Source organism: Taudactylus pleione, unplaced genomic scaffold (genome assembly GCF_031769625.1).
Source record: "Taudactylus pleione unplaced genomic scaffold, aTauple2 ptg000192l, whole genome shotgun sequence".
NCBI lineage: Eukaryota > Metazoa > Chordata > Amphibia > Anura > Myobatrachidae > Taudactylus > Taudactylus pleione.
The window spans coordinates 3,407,017-3,421,799 of NW_028284594.1; the positions used below are offsets into that span (position 1 = coordinate 3,407,017).

A 14,783-nucleotide genomic window follows, 5' to 3' on the forward strand; every position below is an offset into this window, starting at 1 on the left:
GCTATCTAGACAGAAGGGAACCTGCAGTTTTCCTGATATACCACAATACGGTTGAAATTTTAATAAGTATGCTCTTATTTGTAGTACAACTAAAATGTTTCCGTAAGATTCTATTGATAGTTTTCTATGTGTGCTTATTTGGAAAGTGCAGTGACAAGATATAAAAATGGCTACAGAGTTTGGACTTGTCTGATCGATAAAACCCAATACTTGTAAAAAGCTATGTGTAAATCATGCATAAATAGAAGAAAGGCAATAGGAAAATGATGAAGGCAAGATTCATAAGTATGTACAAATTCTATTGGGAGTATGGCAAAAACAAAACTCAGTTGATGCTATTGACTTAGCCAATTGAGAAAATCAGATATATATAAACCATGAGATGCACCGTAAAAAGAAAGAGAGGGCTCGTCAGGGAATTGAACCAGGGACCTGTCGCGCCCAAAACGAAAATCATAGAATCATCAAGTAAGCATGTTTTATTTGATATCTTAACCAATTTTATGTGAAAATTATATTATTTTAAAGCAGTCACTAATGTGTACAAGGAGGAAATATTAGCATAAATAAAATATTTCCTAATAGTCAATAATTTTCTAAGTATACTTGCTTGAAAATTGCTGTACAAAGTTTTATGATGCCCAGCAGAGTTTTTCTGATGGATAAAACCCAAGACATGTCACATGCTGTGTGCAGATAAGTACTTACAAATAATTTTAGCAGTTTGACAAAAAACAAAATTCAATTGTGCAAATTAGTAAATACAATCTATTTTGAGAGTTTTGAAAAAACAACATTCATTTGAAATTCACTACAATAAGATAATAGAACCATTTCAAAGAATCTGAAAATTTGGGCTCGTCCGGGATTTGAACCCGTGACCTCTCGCACCCGAAGCGAGAATCATACCCCTAGACCAACGAGCCACCTACCTGAAGATTTTTCTTTGGATTTTTCAATTGATTTTTAGAAAATAGCTTTTTGTTTTTAAAACACCATATACATTTATGTAATAATTAACTTGTAGAATAAATAAAATATTTCCTTATGGTCCAGTAGATAGTTTTCTAAGGTATGCATATAGGAAAAGTGCAGGGACAAGATTTGTGAGTGCCTACAGAGTTTGGACTTCTCTCATGGACGAAGCTAAAGACTAGTCATATGCATTGTACAAATCATGCTTCCAGACACAGAAGAAAGGCAAAAGAATACCTTGCAATTTCATTTTTGAACTTTTTGTGTTTCAAAGTGAGACTATTCTTTTAAAACATTCAAAGCTATCTAGACAGAAGGGAACCTGCAGTTTTCCTGATATACCACAATACGGTTGAAATTTTAATAAGTATGCTCTTATTTGTAGTACAACTAAAATGTTTCCGTAAGATTCTATTGATAGTTTTCTATGTGTGCTTATTTGGAAAGTGCAGTGACAAGATATAAAAATGGCTACAGAATTTGGACTTGTCTGATCGATAAAACCCAAGACTTGTAAAAAGCTATGTGTAAATCATGCATAAATAGAAGAAAGGCAATAGGAAAATGATGAAGGCAAGATTCATAAGTATGTACAAATTCTATTGGGAGTATGGCAAAAACAAAACTCAGTTGATGCTATTGACTTAGCCAATTGAGAAAATCAGATATATATAAACCATGAGATGCACCGTAAAAAGAAAGAGAGGGCTCGTCAGGGAATTGAACCAGGGACCTGTCGCGCCCAAAGCGAAAATCATAGAATCATCAAGTAAGCATGTTTTATTTGATATCTTAACTGCTTTTATGTGAAAATTATATTATATTAAAGCAGTCACTAATGTGTACAAGGAGGAAATATTAGCATAAATAAAATATTTCCTAATAGTCAATAATTTTCTAAGTATACTTGCTTGAAAATTGCTGTACAAAGTTTTATGATGCCCAGCAGAGTTTTTCTGATGGATAAAACCCAAGACATGTCACATGCTGTGTGCAGATAAGTACTTACAAATAATTTTAGCAGTCTGACAAAAAACAAAATTCAATTGTGCAAATTAGTAAATACAATCTATTTTGAGAGTTTTGAAAAAACAACATTCATTTGAAATTCACTACAATAAGATAATAGAACCATTTCAAAGAATCTGAAAATTTGGGCTCGTCCGGGATTTGAACCGGGACCTCTCGCACCCGAAGTGAGAATCATACCCCTAGACCAACGAGCCACCTACCTGAAGATTTTTCTTTGGATTTTTCAATTGATTTTTAGAAAATAGCTTTTTGTTTTTAAAACACCATATACATTTATGTAATAATTAACTTGTAGAATAAATAAAATATTTCCTTATGGTCCAGTAGATAGTTTTCTAAGGTATGCATATAGGAAAAGTGCAGGGACAAGATTTGTGAGTGCCTACAGAGTTTGGACTTCTCTCATGGACGAAGCTAAAGACTAGTCATATGCATTGTACAAATCATGCTTCCAGACACAGAAGAAAGGCAAAAGAATACCTTGCAATTTCATTTTTGAACTTTTTGTGTTTCAAAGTGAGACTATTCTTTTAAAACATTCAAAGCTCTCTAGACAGAAGGGAACCTGCAGTTTTCCTGATATACCACAATACGGTTGAAATTTTAATAAGTATGCTCTTATTTGTAGTACAACTAAAATGTTTCCGTAAGATTCTATTGATAGTTTTCTATGTGTGCTTATTTGGAAAGTGCAGTGACAAGATATAAAAATGGCTACAGAGTTTGGACTTGTCTGATCGATAAAACCCAAGACTTGTAAAAGCTATGTGTAAATCATGCATAAATAGAAGAAAGGCAATAGGAAAATGATGAAGGCAAGATTCATAAGTATGTACAAATTCTATTGGGAGTATGGCAAAAACAAAACTCAGTTGATGCTATTGACTTAGCCAATTGAGAAAATCAGATATATATAAACCATGAGATGCACCGTAAAAAGAAAGAGAGGGCTAGTCAGGGAATTGAACCAGGGACCTGTCGCGCCCAAAGCGAAAATCATAGAATCATCAAGTAAGCATGTTTTATTTGATATCTTAACTGTTTTTATGTGAAAATTATATTATACTAAAGCAGTCACTAATGTGTACAAGGAGGAAATATTAGCATAAATAAAATATTTCCTAATAGTCAATAATTTTCTAAGTATACTTGCTTGAAAATTGCTGTACAAAGTTTTATGATGCCCAGCAGAGTTTTTCTGATGGATAAAACCCAAGACATGTCACATGCTGTGTGCAGATAAGTACTTACAAATAATTTTAGCAGTTTGACAAAAAACAAAATTCAATTGTGCAAATTAGTAAATACAATCTATTTTGAGAGTTTTGAAAAAACAACATTCAGTTGAAATTCACTCAGGACATTGACTACAATAAGATAATAGAACCATTTCAAAGAATCTGAAAATTTGGGCTCGTCCGGGATTTGAACCCGGGACCTCTCGCACCCGAAGCGAGAATCATACCCCTAGACCAACGAGCCTCCTACCTGAAGATTTTTCTTTGGATTTTTCAATTGATTTTAAGAAAATAGCTTTTTGTTTTTAAAACACCATATACATTTATGTAAAAATTAATTTGTAGAATAAATAAAATATTTCCTTATGGTCCAGTAGATAGTTTTCTAAGGTATGCATAAAGGAAAAGTGCAGGGACAAGATTTGTGAGTGCCTACAGAGTTTGGACTTCTCTCATGGACGAAGCTAAAGACTTGTCATATGCAATGTACAAATCATGCTTCCAGACACAGAAGAAAGGCAAAAGAATACCTTGCAATTTCATTTTTGAACTTTTTGTGTTTCAAAGTGAGACTATTCTTTTAAAACATTCAAAGCTATCTAGACAGAAGGGAACCTGCAGTTTTCCTAATATACCACAATACGGTTGAAATTTTAATAAGTATGCTCTTATTTGTAGTACAACTAAAATGTTTCCGTAAGATTCTATTGATAGTTTTCTATGTGTGCTTATTTGGAAAGTGCAGTGACAAGATATAAAAATGGCGACAGAGTTTGGACTTGTCTGATCGATAAAACCCAAGACTTGTAAAAAGCTATGTGTAAATCATGCATAAATAGAAGAAAGGCAATAGGAAAATGATGAAGGCAAGATTCATAAGTATGTACAAATTCTATTGGGAGTATGGCAAAAACAAAACTCAGTTGATGCTATTGACTTAGCCAATTGAGAAAATCAGATATATATAAACCATGAGATGCATCGTAAAAAGAAAGAGAGGGCTCGTCAGGGAATTGAACCAGGGACCTGTCGCGCCCAAAACGAAAATCATAGAATCATCAAGTAAGCATGTTTTATTTGATATCTTAACCAATTTTATGTGAAAATTATATTATTTTAAAGCAGTCACTAATGTGTACAAGGAGGAAATATTAGCATTAATAAAATATTTCCTAATAGTCAATAATTTTCTAAGTATACTTGCTTGAAAATTGCTGTACAAAGTTTTATGATGCCCAGCAGAGTTTTTCTGATGGATAAAACCCAAGACATGTCACATGCTGTGTGCAGATAAGTACTTACAAATAATTTTAGCAGTTTGACAAAAAACAAAATTCAATTGTGCAAATTAGTAAATACAATCTATTTTGAGAGTTTTGAAAAAACAACATTCATTTGAAATTCACTACAATAAGATAATAGAACCATTTCAAAGAATCTGAAAATTTGGGCTCGTCTGGGATTTGAACCCATGACCTCTCGCACCCGAAGCGAGAATCATACCCCTAGACCAACGAGCCACCTACCTGAAGATTTTTCTTTGGATTTTTCAATTGATTTTTAGAAAATAGCTTTTTGTTTTTAAAACACCATATACATTTATGTAATAATTAAATTGTAGAATAAATAAAATATTTCCTTATGGTCCAGTAGATAGTTTTCTAAGGTATGCATATAGGAAAAGTGCAGGGACAAGATTTGTGAGTGCCTACAGAGTTTGGACTTCTCTCATGGACGAAGCTAAAGACTAGTCATATGCATTGTACAAATCATGCTTCCAGACACAGAAGAAAGGCAAAAGAATACCTTGCAATTTCATTTTTGAACTTTTTGTGTTTCAAAGTGAGACTATTCTTTTAAAACATTCAAAGCTATCTAGACAGAAGGGAACCTGCAGTTTTCCTGATATACCACAATACGGTTGAAATTTTAATAAGTATGCTCTTATTTGTAGTACAACTAAAATGTTTCCGTAAGATTCTATTGATAGTTTTCTATGTGTGCTTATTTGGAAAGTGCAGTGACAAGATATAAAAATGGCTACAGAGTTTGGACTTGTCTGATCGATAAAACCCAATACTTGTAAAAAGCTATGTGTAAATCATGCATAAATAGAAGAAAGGCAATAGGAAAATGATGAAGGCAAGATTCATAAGTATGTACAAATTCTATTGGGAGTATGGCAAAAACAAAACTCAGTTGATGCTATTGACTTAGCCAATTGAGAAAATCAGATATATATAAACCATGAGATGCACCGTAAAAAGAAAGAGAGGGCTAGTCAGGGAATTGAACCAGGGACCTGTCGCGCCCAAAGCGAAAATCATAGAATCATCAAGTAAGCATGTTTTATTTGATATCTTAACTGTTTTTATGTGAAAATTATATTATATTAAAGCAGTCACTAATGTGTACAAGGAGGAAATATTAGCATAAATAAAATATTTCCTAATAGTCAATAATTTTCTAAGTATACTTGCTTGAAAATTGCTGTACAAAGTTTTATGATGCCCAGCAGAGTTTTTCTGATGGATAAAACCCAAGACATGTCACATGCTGTGTGCAGATAAGTACTTACAAATAATTTTAGCAGTTTGACAAAAAACAAAATTCAATTGTGCAAATTAGTAAATACAATCTATTTTGAGAGTTTTGAAAAAACAACATTCAGTTGAAATTCACTCAGGACATTGACTACAATAAGATAATAGAACCATTTCAAAGAATCTGAAAATTTGGGCTCGTCCGGGATTTGAACCCGGGACCTCTCGCACCCGAAGCGAGAATCATACCCCTAGACCAACGAGCCTCCTACCTGAAGATTTTTCTTTGGATTTTTCAATTGATTTTAAGAAAATAGCTTTTTGTTTTTAAAACACCATATACATTTATGTAAAAATTAATTTGTAGAATAAATAAAATATTTCCTTATGGTCCAGTAGATAGTTTTCTAAGGTATGCATAAAGGAAAAGTGCAGGGACAAGATTTGTGAGTGCCTACAGAGTTTGGACTTCTCTCATGGACGAAGCTAAAGACTTGTCATATGCAATGTACAAATCATGCTTCCAGACACAGAAGAAAGGCAAAAGAATACCTTGCAATTTCATTTTTGAACTTTTTGTGTTTCAAAGTGAGACTATTCTTTTAAAACATTCAAAGCTATCTAGACAGAAGGGAACCTGCAGTTTTCCTAATATACCACAATACGGTTGAAATTTTAATAAGTATGCTCTTATTTGTAGTACAACTAAAATGTTTCCGTAAGATTCTATTGATAGTTTTCTATGTGTGCTTATTTGGAAAGTGCAGTGACAAGATATAAAAATGGCGACAGAGTTTGGACTTGTCTGATCGATAAAACCCAAGACTTGTAAAAAGCTACGTGTAAATCATGCATAAATAGAAGAAAGGCAATAGGAAAATGATGAAGGCAAGATTCATAAGTATGTACAAATTCTATTGGGAGTATGGCTAAAACAAAACTCAGTTGATGCTATTGACTTAGCCAATTGAGAAAATCAGATATATATAAACCATGAGATGCATCGTAAAAAGAAAGAGAGGGCTCGTCAGGGAATTGAACCAGGGACCTGTCGCGCCCAAAACGAAAATCATAGAATCATCAAGTAAGCATGTTTTATTTGATATCTTAACCAATTTTATGTGAAAATTATATTATTTTAAAGCAGTCACTAATGTGTACAAGGAGGAAATATTAGCATTAATAAAATATTTCCTAATAGTCAATAATTTTCTAAGTATACTTGCTTGAAAATTGCTGTACAAAGTTTTATGATGCCCAGCAGAGTTTTTCTGATGGATAAAACCCAAGACATGTCACATGCTGTGTGCAGATAAGTACTTACAAATAATTTTAGCAGTTTGACAAAAAACAAAATTCAATTGTGCAAATTAGTAAATACAATCTATTTTGAGAGTTTTGAAAAAACAACATTCATTTGAAATTCACTACAATAAGATAATAGAACCATTTCAAAGAATCTGAAAATTTGGGCTCGTCCGGGATTTGAACCCGTGACCTCTCGCACCCGAAGCGAGAATCATACCCCTAGACCAACGAGCCACCTACCTGAAGATTTTTCTTTGGATTTTTCAATTGATTTTTAGAAAATAGCTTTTTGTTTTTAAAACACCATATACATTTATGTAATAATTAACTTGTAGAATAAATAAAATATTTCCTTATGGTCCAGTAGATAGTTTTCTAAGGTATGCATATAGGAAAAGTGCAGGGACAAGATTTGTGAGTGCCTACAGAGTTTGGACTTCTCTCATGGACGAAGCTAAAGACTAGTCATATGCATTGTACAAATTATGCTTCCAGACACAGAAGAAAGGCAAAAGAATACCTTGCAATTTCATTTTTGAACTTTTTGTGTTTCAAAGTGAGACTATTCTTTTAAAACATTCAAAGCTATCTAGACAGAAGGGAACCTGCAGTTTTCCTGATATACCACAATACGGTTGAAATTTTAATAAGTATGCTCTTATTTGTAGTACAACTAAAATGTTTCCGTAAGATTCTATTGATAGTTTTCTATGTGTGCTTATTTGGAAAGTGCAGTGACAAGATATAAAAATGGCTACAGAATTTGGACTTGTCTGATCGATAAAACCCAAGACTTGTAAAAAGCTATGTGTAAATCATGCATAAATAGAAGAAAGGCAATAGGAAAATGATGAAGGCAAGATTCATAAGTATGTACAAATTCTATTGGGAGTATGGCAAAAACAAAACTCAGTTGATGCTATTGACTTAGCCAATTGAGAAAATCAGATATATATAAACCATGAGATGCACCGTAAAAAGAAAGAGAGGGCTCGTCAGGGAATTGAACCAGGGACCTGTCGCGCCCAAAACGAAAATCATAGAATCATCAAGTAAGCATGTTTTATTTGATATCTTAACCAATTTTATATGAAAATTATATTATTTTAAAGCAGTCACTAATGTGTACAAGGAGGAAATATTAGCATAAATAAAATATTTCCTAATAGTCAATAATTTTCTAAGTATACTTGCTTGAAAATTGCTGTACAAAGTTTTATGATGCCCAGCAGAGTTTTTCTGATGGATAAAACCCAAGACATGTCACATGCTGTGTGCAGATAAGTACTTACAAATAATTTTAGCAGTTTGACAAAAAACAAAATTCAATTGTGCAAATTAGTAAATACAATCTATTTTGAGAGTTTTGAAAAAACAACATTCATTTGAAATTCACTACAAATAGAACCATTTCAAAGAATCTGAAAATTTGGGCTCGTCCGGGATTTGAACCCGGGACCTCTCGCACCCGAAGCAAGAATCATACCCCTAGACCAACGAGCCACCTACCTGAAGATTTTTCTTTGGATTTTTCAATTGATTTTTAGAAAATAGCTTTTTGTTTTTAAAACACCATATACATTTATGTAATAATTAACTTGTAGAATAAATAAAATATTTCCTTATGGTCCAGTAGATAGTTTTCTAAGGTATGCATATAGGAAAAGTGCAGGGACAAGATTTGTGAGTGCCTACAGAGTTTGGACTTCTCTCATGGACGAAGCTAAAGACTAGTCATATGCATTGTACAAATCATGCTTCCAGACACAGAAGAAAGGCAAAAGAAAACCTTGCAATTTCATTTTTGAACTTTTTGTGTTTCAAAGTGAGACTATTCTTTTAAAACATTCAAAGCTATCTAGACAGAAGGGAACCTGCAGTTTTCCTGATATACCACAATACAGTTGAAATTTTAATAAGTATGCTCTTATTTGTAGTACAACTAAAATGTTTCCGTAAGATTCTATTGATAGTTTTCTATGTGTGCTTATTTGGAAAGTGCAGTGACAAGATATAAAAATGGCTACAGAGTTTGGACTTGTCTGATCGATAAAACCCAATACTTGTAAAAAGCTATGTGTAAATCATGCATAAATAGAAGAAAGGCAATAGGAAAATGATGAAGGCAAGATTCATAAGTATGTACAAATTCTATTGGGAGTATGGCAAAAACAAAACTCAGTTGATGCTATTGACTTAGCCAATTGAGAAAATCAGATATATATAAACCATGAGATGCACCGTAAAAAGAAAGAGAGGGCTAGTCAGGGAATTGAACCAGGGACCTGTCGCGCCCAAAGCGAAAATCATAGAATCATCAAGTAAGCATGTTTTATTTGATATCTTAACTGTTTTTATGTGAAAATTATATTATATTAAAGCAGTCACTAATGTGTACAAGGAGGAAATATTAGCATAAATAAAATATTTCCTAATAGTCAATAATTTTCTAAGTATACTTGCTTGAAAATTGCTGTACAAAGTTTTATGATGCCCAGCAGAGTTTTTCTGATGGATAAAACCCAAGACATGTCACATGCTGTGTGCAGATAAGTACTTACAAATAATTTTAGCAGTTTGACAAAAAACAAAATTCAATTGTGCAAATTAGTAAATACAATCTATTTTGAGAGTTTTGAAAAAACAACATTCAGTTGAAATTCACTCAGGACATTGACTACAATAAGATAATAGAACCATTTCAAAGAATCTGAAAATTTGGGCTCGTCCGGGATTTGAACCCGGGACCTCTCGCACCCGAAGCGAGAATCATACCCCTAGACCAACGAGCCTCCTACCTAAAGATTTTTCTTTGGATTTTTCAATTGATTTTAAGAAAATAGCTTTGTGTTTTTAAAACACCATATACATTTATGTAAAAATTAATTTGTAGAATAAATAAAATATTTCCTTATGGTCCAGTAGATAGTTTTCTAAGGTATGCATAAAGGAAAAGTGCAGGGACAAGATTTGTGAGTGCCTACAGAGTTTGGACTTCTCTCATGGACGAAGCTAAAGACTTGTCATATGCAATGTACAAATCATGCTTCCAGACACAGAAGAAAGGCAAAAGAATACCTTGCAATTTCATTTTTGAACTTTTTGTGTTTCAAAGTGAGACTATTCTTTTAAAACATTCAAAGCTATCTAGACAGAAGGGAACCTGCAGTTTTCCTAATATACCACAATACGGTTGAAATTTTAATAAGTATGCTCTTATTTGTAGTACAACTAAAATGTTTCCGTAAGATTCTATTGATAGTTTTCTATGTGTGCTTATTTGGAAAGTGCAGTGACAAGATATAAAAATGGCGACAGAGTTTGGACTTGTCTGATCGATAAAACCCAAGACTTGTAAAAAGCTATGTGTAAATCATGCATAAATAGAAGAAAGGCAATAGGAAAATGATGAAGGCAAGATTCATAAGTATGTACAAATTCTATTGGGAGTATGGCAAAAACAAAACTCAGTTGATGCTATTGACTTAGCCAATTGAGAAAATCAGATATATATAAACCATGAGATGCATCGTAAAAAGAAAGAGAGGGCTCGTCAGGGAATTGAACCAGGGACCTGTCGCGCCCAAAACGAAAATCATAGAATCATCAAGTAAGCATGTTTTATTTGATATCTTAACCAATTTTATGTGAAAATTATATTATTTTAAAGCAGTCACTAATGTGTACAAGGAGGAAATATTAGCATTAATAAAATATTTCCTAATAGTCAATAATTTTCTAAGTATACTTGCTTGAAAATTGCTGTACAAAGTTTTATGATGCCCAGCAGAGTTTTTCTGATGGATAAAACCCAAGACATGTCACATGCTGTGTGCAGATAAGTACTTACAAATAATTTTAGCAGTTTGACAAAAAACAAAATTCAATTGTGCAAATTAGTAAATACAATCTATTTTGAGAGTTTTGAAAAAACAACATTCATTTGAAATTCACTACAATAAGATAATAGAACCATTTCAAAGAATCTGAAAATTTGGGCTCGTCCGGGATTTGAACCCGTGACCTCTCGCACCTGAAGCGAGAATCATACCCCTAGACCAACGAGCCACCTACCTGAAGATTTTTCTTTGGATTTTTCAATTGATTTTTAGAAAATAGCTTTTTGTTTTTAAAACACCATATACATTTATGTAATAATTAACTTGTAGAATAAATAAAATATTTCCTTATGGTCCAGTAGATAGTTTTCTAAGGTATGCATATAGGAAAAGTGCAGGGACAAGATTTGTGAGTGCCTACAGAGTTTGGACTTCTCTCATGGACGAAGCTAAAGACTAGTCATATGCATTGTACAAATCATGCTTCCAGACACAGAAGAAAGGCAAAAGAATACCTTGCAATTTCATTTTTGAACTTTTTGTGTTTCAAAGTGAGACTATTCTTTTAAAACATTCAAAGCTATCTAGACAGAAGGGAACCTGCAGTTTTCCTGATATACCACAATACGGTTGAAATTTTAATAAGTATGCTCTTATTTGTAGTACAACTAAAATGTTTCCGTAAGATTCTATTGATAGTTTTCTATGTGTGCTTATTTGGAAAGTGCAGTGACAAGATATAAAAATGGCTACAGAATTTGGACTTGTCTGATCGATAAAACCCAAGACTTGTAAAAAGCTATGTGTAAATCATGCATAAATAGAAGAAAGGCAATAGGAAAATGATGAAGGCAAGATTCATAAGTATGTACAAATTCTATTGGGAGTATGGCAAAAACAAAACTCAGTTGATGCTATTGACTTAGCCAATTGAGAAAATCAGATATATATAAACCATGAGATGCACCGTAAAAAGAAAGAGAGGGCTCGTCAGGGAATTGAACCAGGGACCTGTCGCGCCCAAAACGAAAATCATAGAATCATCAAGTAAGCATGTTTTATTTGATATCTTAACCAATTTTATATGAAAATTATATTATTTTAAAGCAGTCACTAATGTGTACAAGGAGGAAATATTAGCATAAATAAAATATTTCCTAATAGTCAATAATTTTCTAAGTATACTTGCTTGAAAATTGCTGTACAAAGTTTTATGATGCCCAGCAGAGTTTTTCTGATGGATAAAACCCAAGACATGTCACATGCTGTGTGCAGATAAGTACTTACAAATAATTTTAGCAGTTTGACAAAAAACAAAATTCAATTGTGCAAATTAGTAAATACAATCTATTTTGAGAGTTTTGAAAAAACAACATTCATTTGAAATTCACTACAAATAGAACCATTTCAAAGAATCTGAAAATTTGGGCTCGTCCGGGATTTGAACCCGGGACCTCTCGCACCCGAAGCGAGAATCATACCCCTAGACCAACGAGCCACCTACCTGAAGATTTTTCTTTGGATTTTTCAATTGATTTTTAGAAAATAGCTTTTTGATTTTAAAACACCATATACATTTATGTAATAATTAACTTGTAGAATAAATAAAATATTTCCTTATGGTCCAGTAGATAGTTTTCTAAGGTATGCATATAGGAAAAGTGCAGGGACAAGATTTGTGTGTGCCTACAGAGTTTGGACTTCTCTCATGGACGAAGCTAAAGACTAGTCATATGCATTGTACAAATCATGCTTCCAGACGCAGAAGAAAGGCAAAAGAAAACCTTGCAATTTCATTTTTGAACTTTTTGTGTTTCAAAGTGAGACTATTCTTTTAAAACATTCAAAGCTATCTAGACAGAAGGGAACCTGCAGTTTTCCTGATATACCACAATACGGTTGAAATTTTAATAAGTATGCTCTTATTTGTAGTTCAACTAAAATGTTTCCGTAAGATTCTATTGATAGTTTTCTATGTGTGCTTATTTGGAAAGTGCAGTGACAAGATATAAAAATGGCTACAGAGTTTGGACTTGTCTGATCGATAAAACCCAAGACTTGTAAAAAGCTATGTGTAAATCATGCATAAATAGAAGAAAGGCAATAGGAAAATGATGAAGGCAAGATTCATAAGTATGTACAAATTCTATTGGGAGTATGGCAAAAACAAAACTCAGTTGATGCTATTGACTTAGCCAATTGAGAAAATCAGATATATATAAACCATGAGATGCACCGTAAAAAGAAAGAGAGGGCTAGTCAGGGAATTGAACCAGGGACCTGTCGCGCCCAAAGCGAAAATCATAGAATCATCAAGTAAGCATGTTTTATTTGATATCTTAACTGTTTTTATGTGAAAATTATATTATATTAAAGCAGTCACTAATGTGTACAAGGAGGAAATATTAGCATAAATAAAATATTTCCTAATAGTCAATAATTTTCTAAGTATACTTGCTTGAAAATTGCTGTACAAAGTTTTATGATGCCCAGCAGAGTTTTTCTGATGGATAAAACCCAAGACATGTCACATGCTGTGTGCAGATAAGTACTTACAAATAATTTTAGCAGTTTGACAAAAAACAAAATTCAATTGTGCAAATTAGTAAATACAATCTATTTTGAGAGTTTTGAAAAAACAACATTCATTTGAAATTCACTACAATAAGATAATAGAACCATTTCAAAGAATCTGAAAATTTGGGTTCGTCCGGGATTTGAACCGGGACCTCTCGCACCCGAAGCGAGAATCATACCCCTAGACCAACGAGCCACCTACCTGAAGATTTTTCTTTGGATTTTTCAATTGATTTTTAGAAAATAGCTTTTTGTTTTTAAAACACCATATACATTTATGTAATAATTAACTTGTAGAATAAATAAAATATTTCCTTATGGTCCAGTAGATAGTTTTCTAAGGTATGCATATAGGAAAAGTGCAGGGACAAGATTTGTGAGTGCCTACAGAGTTTGGACTTCTCTCATGGACGAAGCTAAAGACTAGTCATATGCATTGTACAAATCATGCTTCCAGACACAGAAGAAAGGCAAAAGAATACCTTGCAATTTCATTTTTGAACTTTTTGTGTTTCAAAGTGAGACTATTCTTTTAAAACATTCAAAGCTATCTAGACAGAAGGGAACCTGCAGTTTTCCTGATATATACCACAATACGGTTGAAATTTTAATAAGTATGCTCTTATTTGTAGTACAACTAAAATGTTTCCGTAAGATTCTATTGATAGTTTTCTATGTGTGCTTATTTGGAAAGTGCAGTGACAAGATATAAAAATGGCTACAGAGTTTGGACTTGTCTGATCGATAAAACCCAAGACTTGTAAAAGCTATGTGTAAATCATGCATAAATAGAAGAAAGGCAATAGGAAAATGATGAAGGCAAGATTCATAAGTATGTACAAATTCTATTGGGAGTATGGCAAAAACAAAACTCAGTTGATGCTATTGACTTAGCCAATTGAGAAAATCAGATATATATAAACCATGAGATGCACCGTAAAAAGAAAGAGAGGGCTAGTCAGGGAATTGAACCAGGGACCTGTCGCGCCCAAAGCGAAAATCATAGAATCATCAAGTAAGCATGTTTTATTTGATATCTTAACTGTTTTTATGTGAAAATTATATTATATTAAAGCAGTCACTAATGTGTACAAGGAGGAAATATTAGCATAAATAAAATATTTCCTAATAGTCAATAATTTTCTAAGTATACTTGCTTGAAAATTGCTGTACAAAGTTTTATGATGCCCAGCAGAGTTTTTCTGATGGATAAAACCCAAGACATGTCACATGCTGTGTGCAGATAAGTACTTACAAATAATTTTAGCAGT

The 14,783-nt window shown here is 32.8% G+C and overlaps 8 non-coding genes across 8 annotated transcripts; all 8 read right to left on the reverse strand.

Moving 5' to 3' along the window:
* Positions 1-854: 854 nt before the first annotated feature.
* Positions 855-926, reverse strand: TRNAP-CGG (transfer RNA proline (anticodon CGG)). The gene has a single exon. It is a non-coding gene; the product is annotated as a tRNA-Pro (tRNA).
* A 2,491-nt stretch (positions 927-3,417) lies between these two features.
* TRNAP-CGG (transfer RNA proline (anticodon CGG)) lies at positions 3,418-3,489 on the reverse strand. The gene has a single exon. It is a non-coding gene; the product is annotated as a tRNA-Pro (tRNA).
* Positions 3,490-4,693: 1,204 nt separating this feature from the next.
* On the reverse strand, positions 4,694-4,765 carry TRNAP-CGG (transfer RNA proline (anticodon CGG)). Its single transcript has one exon. It is a non-coding gene; the product is annotated as a tRNA-Pro (tRNA).
* Positions 4,766-5,982: 1,217 nt separating this feature from the next.
* Positions 5,983-6,054, reverse strand: TRNAP-CGG (transfer RNA proline (anticodon CGG)). The gene has a single exon. It is a non-coding gene; the product is annotated as a tRNA-Pro (tRNA).
* Positions 6,055-7,258: 1,204 nt separating this feature from the next.
* On the reverse strand, positions 7,259-7,330 carry TRNAP-CGG (transfer RNA proline (anticodon CGG)). Its single transcript has one exon. It is a non-coding gene; the product is annotated as a tRNA-Pro (tRNA).
* A 1,197-nt stretch (positions 7,331-8,527) lies between these two features.
* On the reverse strand, positions 8,528-8,599 carry TRNAP-CGG (transfer RNA proline (anticodon CGG)). Its single transcript has one exon. It is a non-coding gene; the product is annotated as a tRNA-Pro (tRNA).
* A 1,217-nt stretch (positions 8,600-9,816) lies between these two features.
* Positions 9,817-9,888, reverse strand: TRNAP-CGG (transfer RNA proline (anticodon CGG)). Its single transcript has one exon. It is a non-coding gene; the product is annotated as a tRNA-Pro (tRNA).
* A 2,473-nt stretch (positions 9,889-12,361) lies between these two features.
* Positions 12,362-12,433, reverse strand: TRNAP-CGG (transfer RNA proline (anticodon CGG)). The gene has a single exon. It is a non-coding gene; the product is annotated as a tRNA-Pro (tRNA).
* Positions 12,434-14,783: the final 2,350 nt, after the last annotated feature.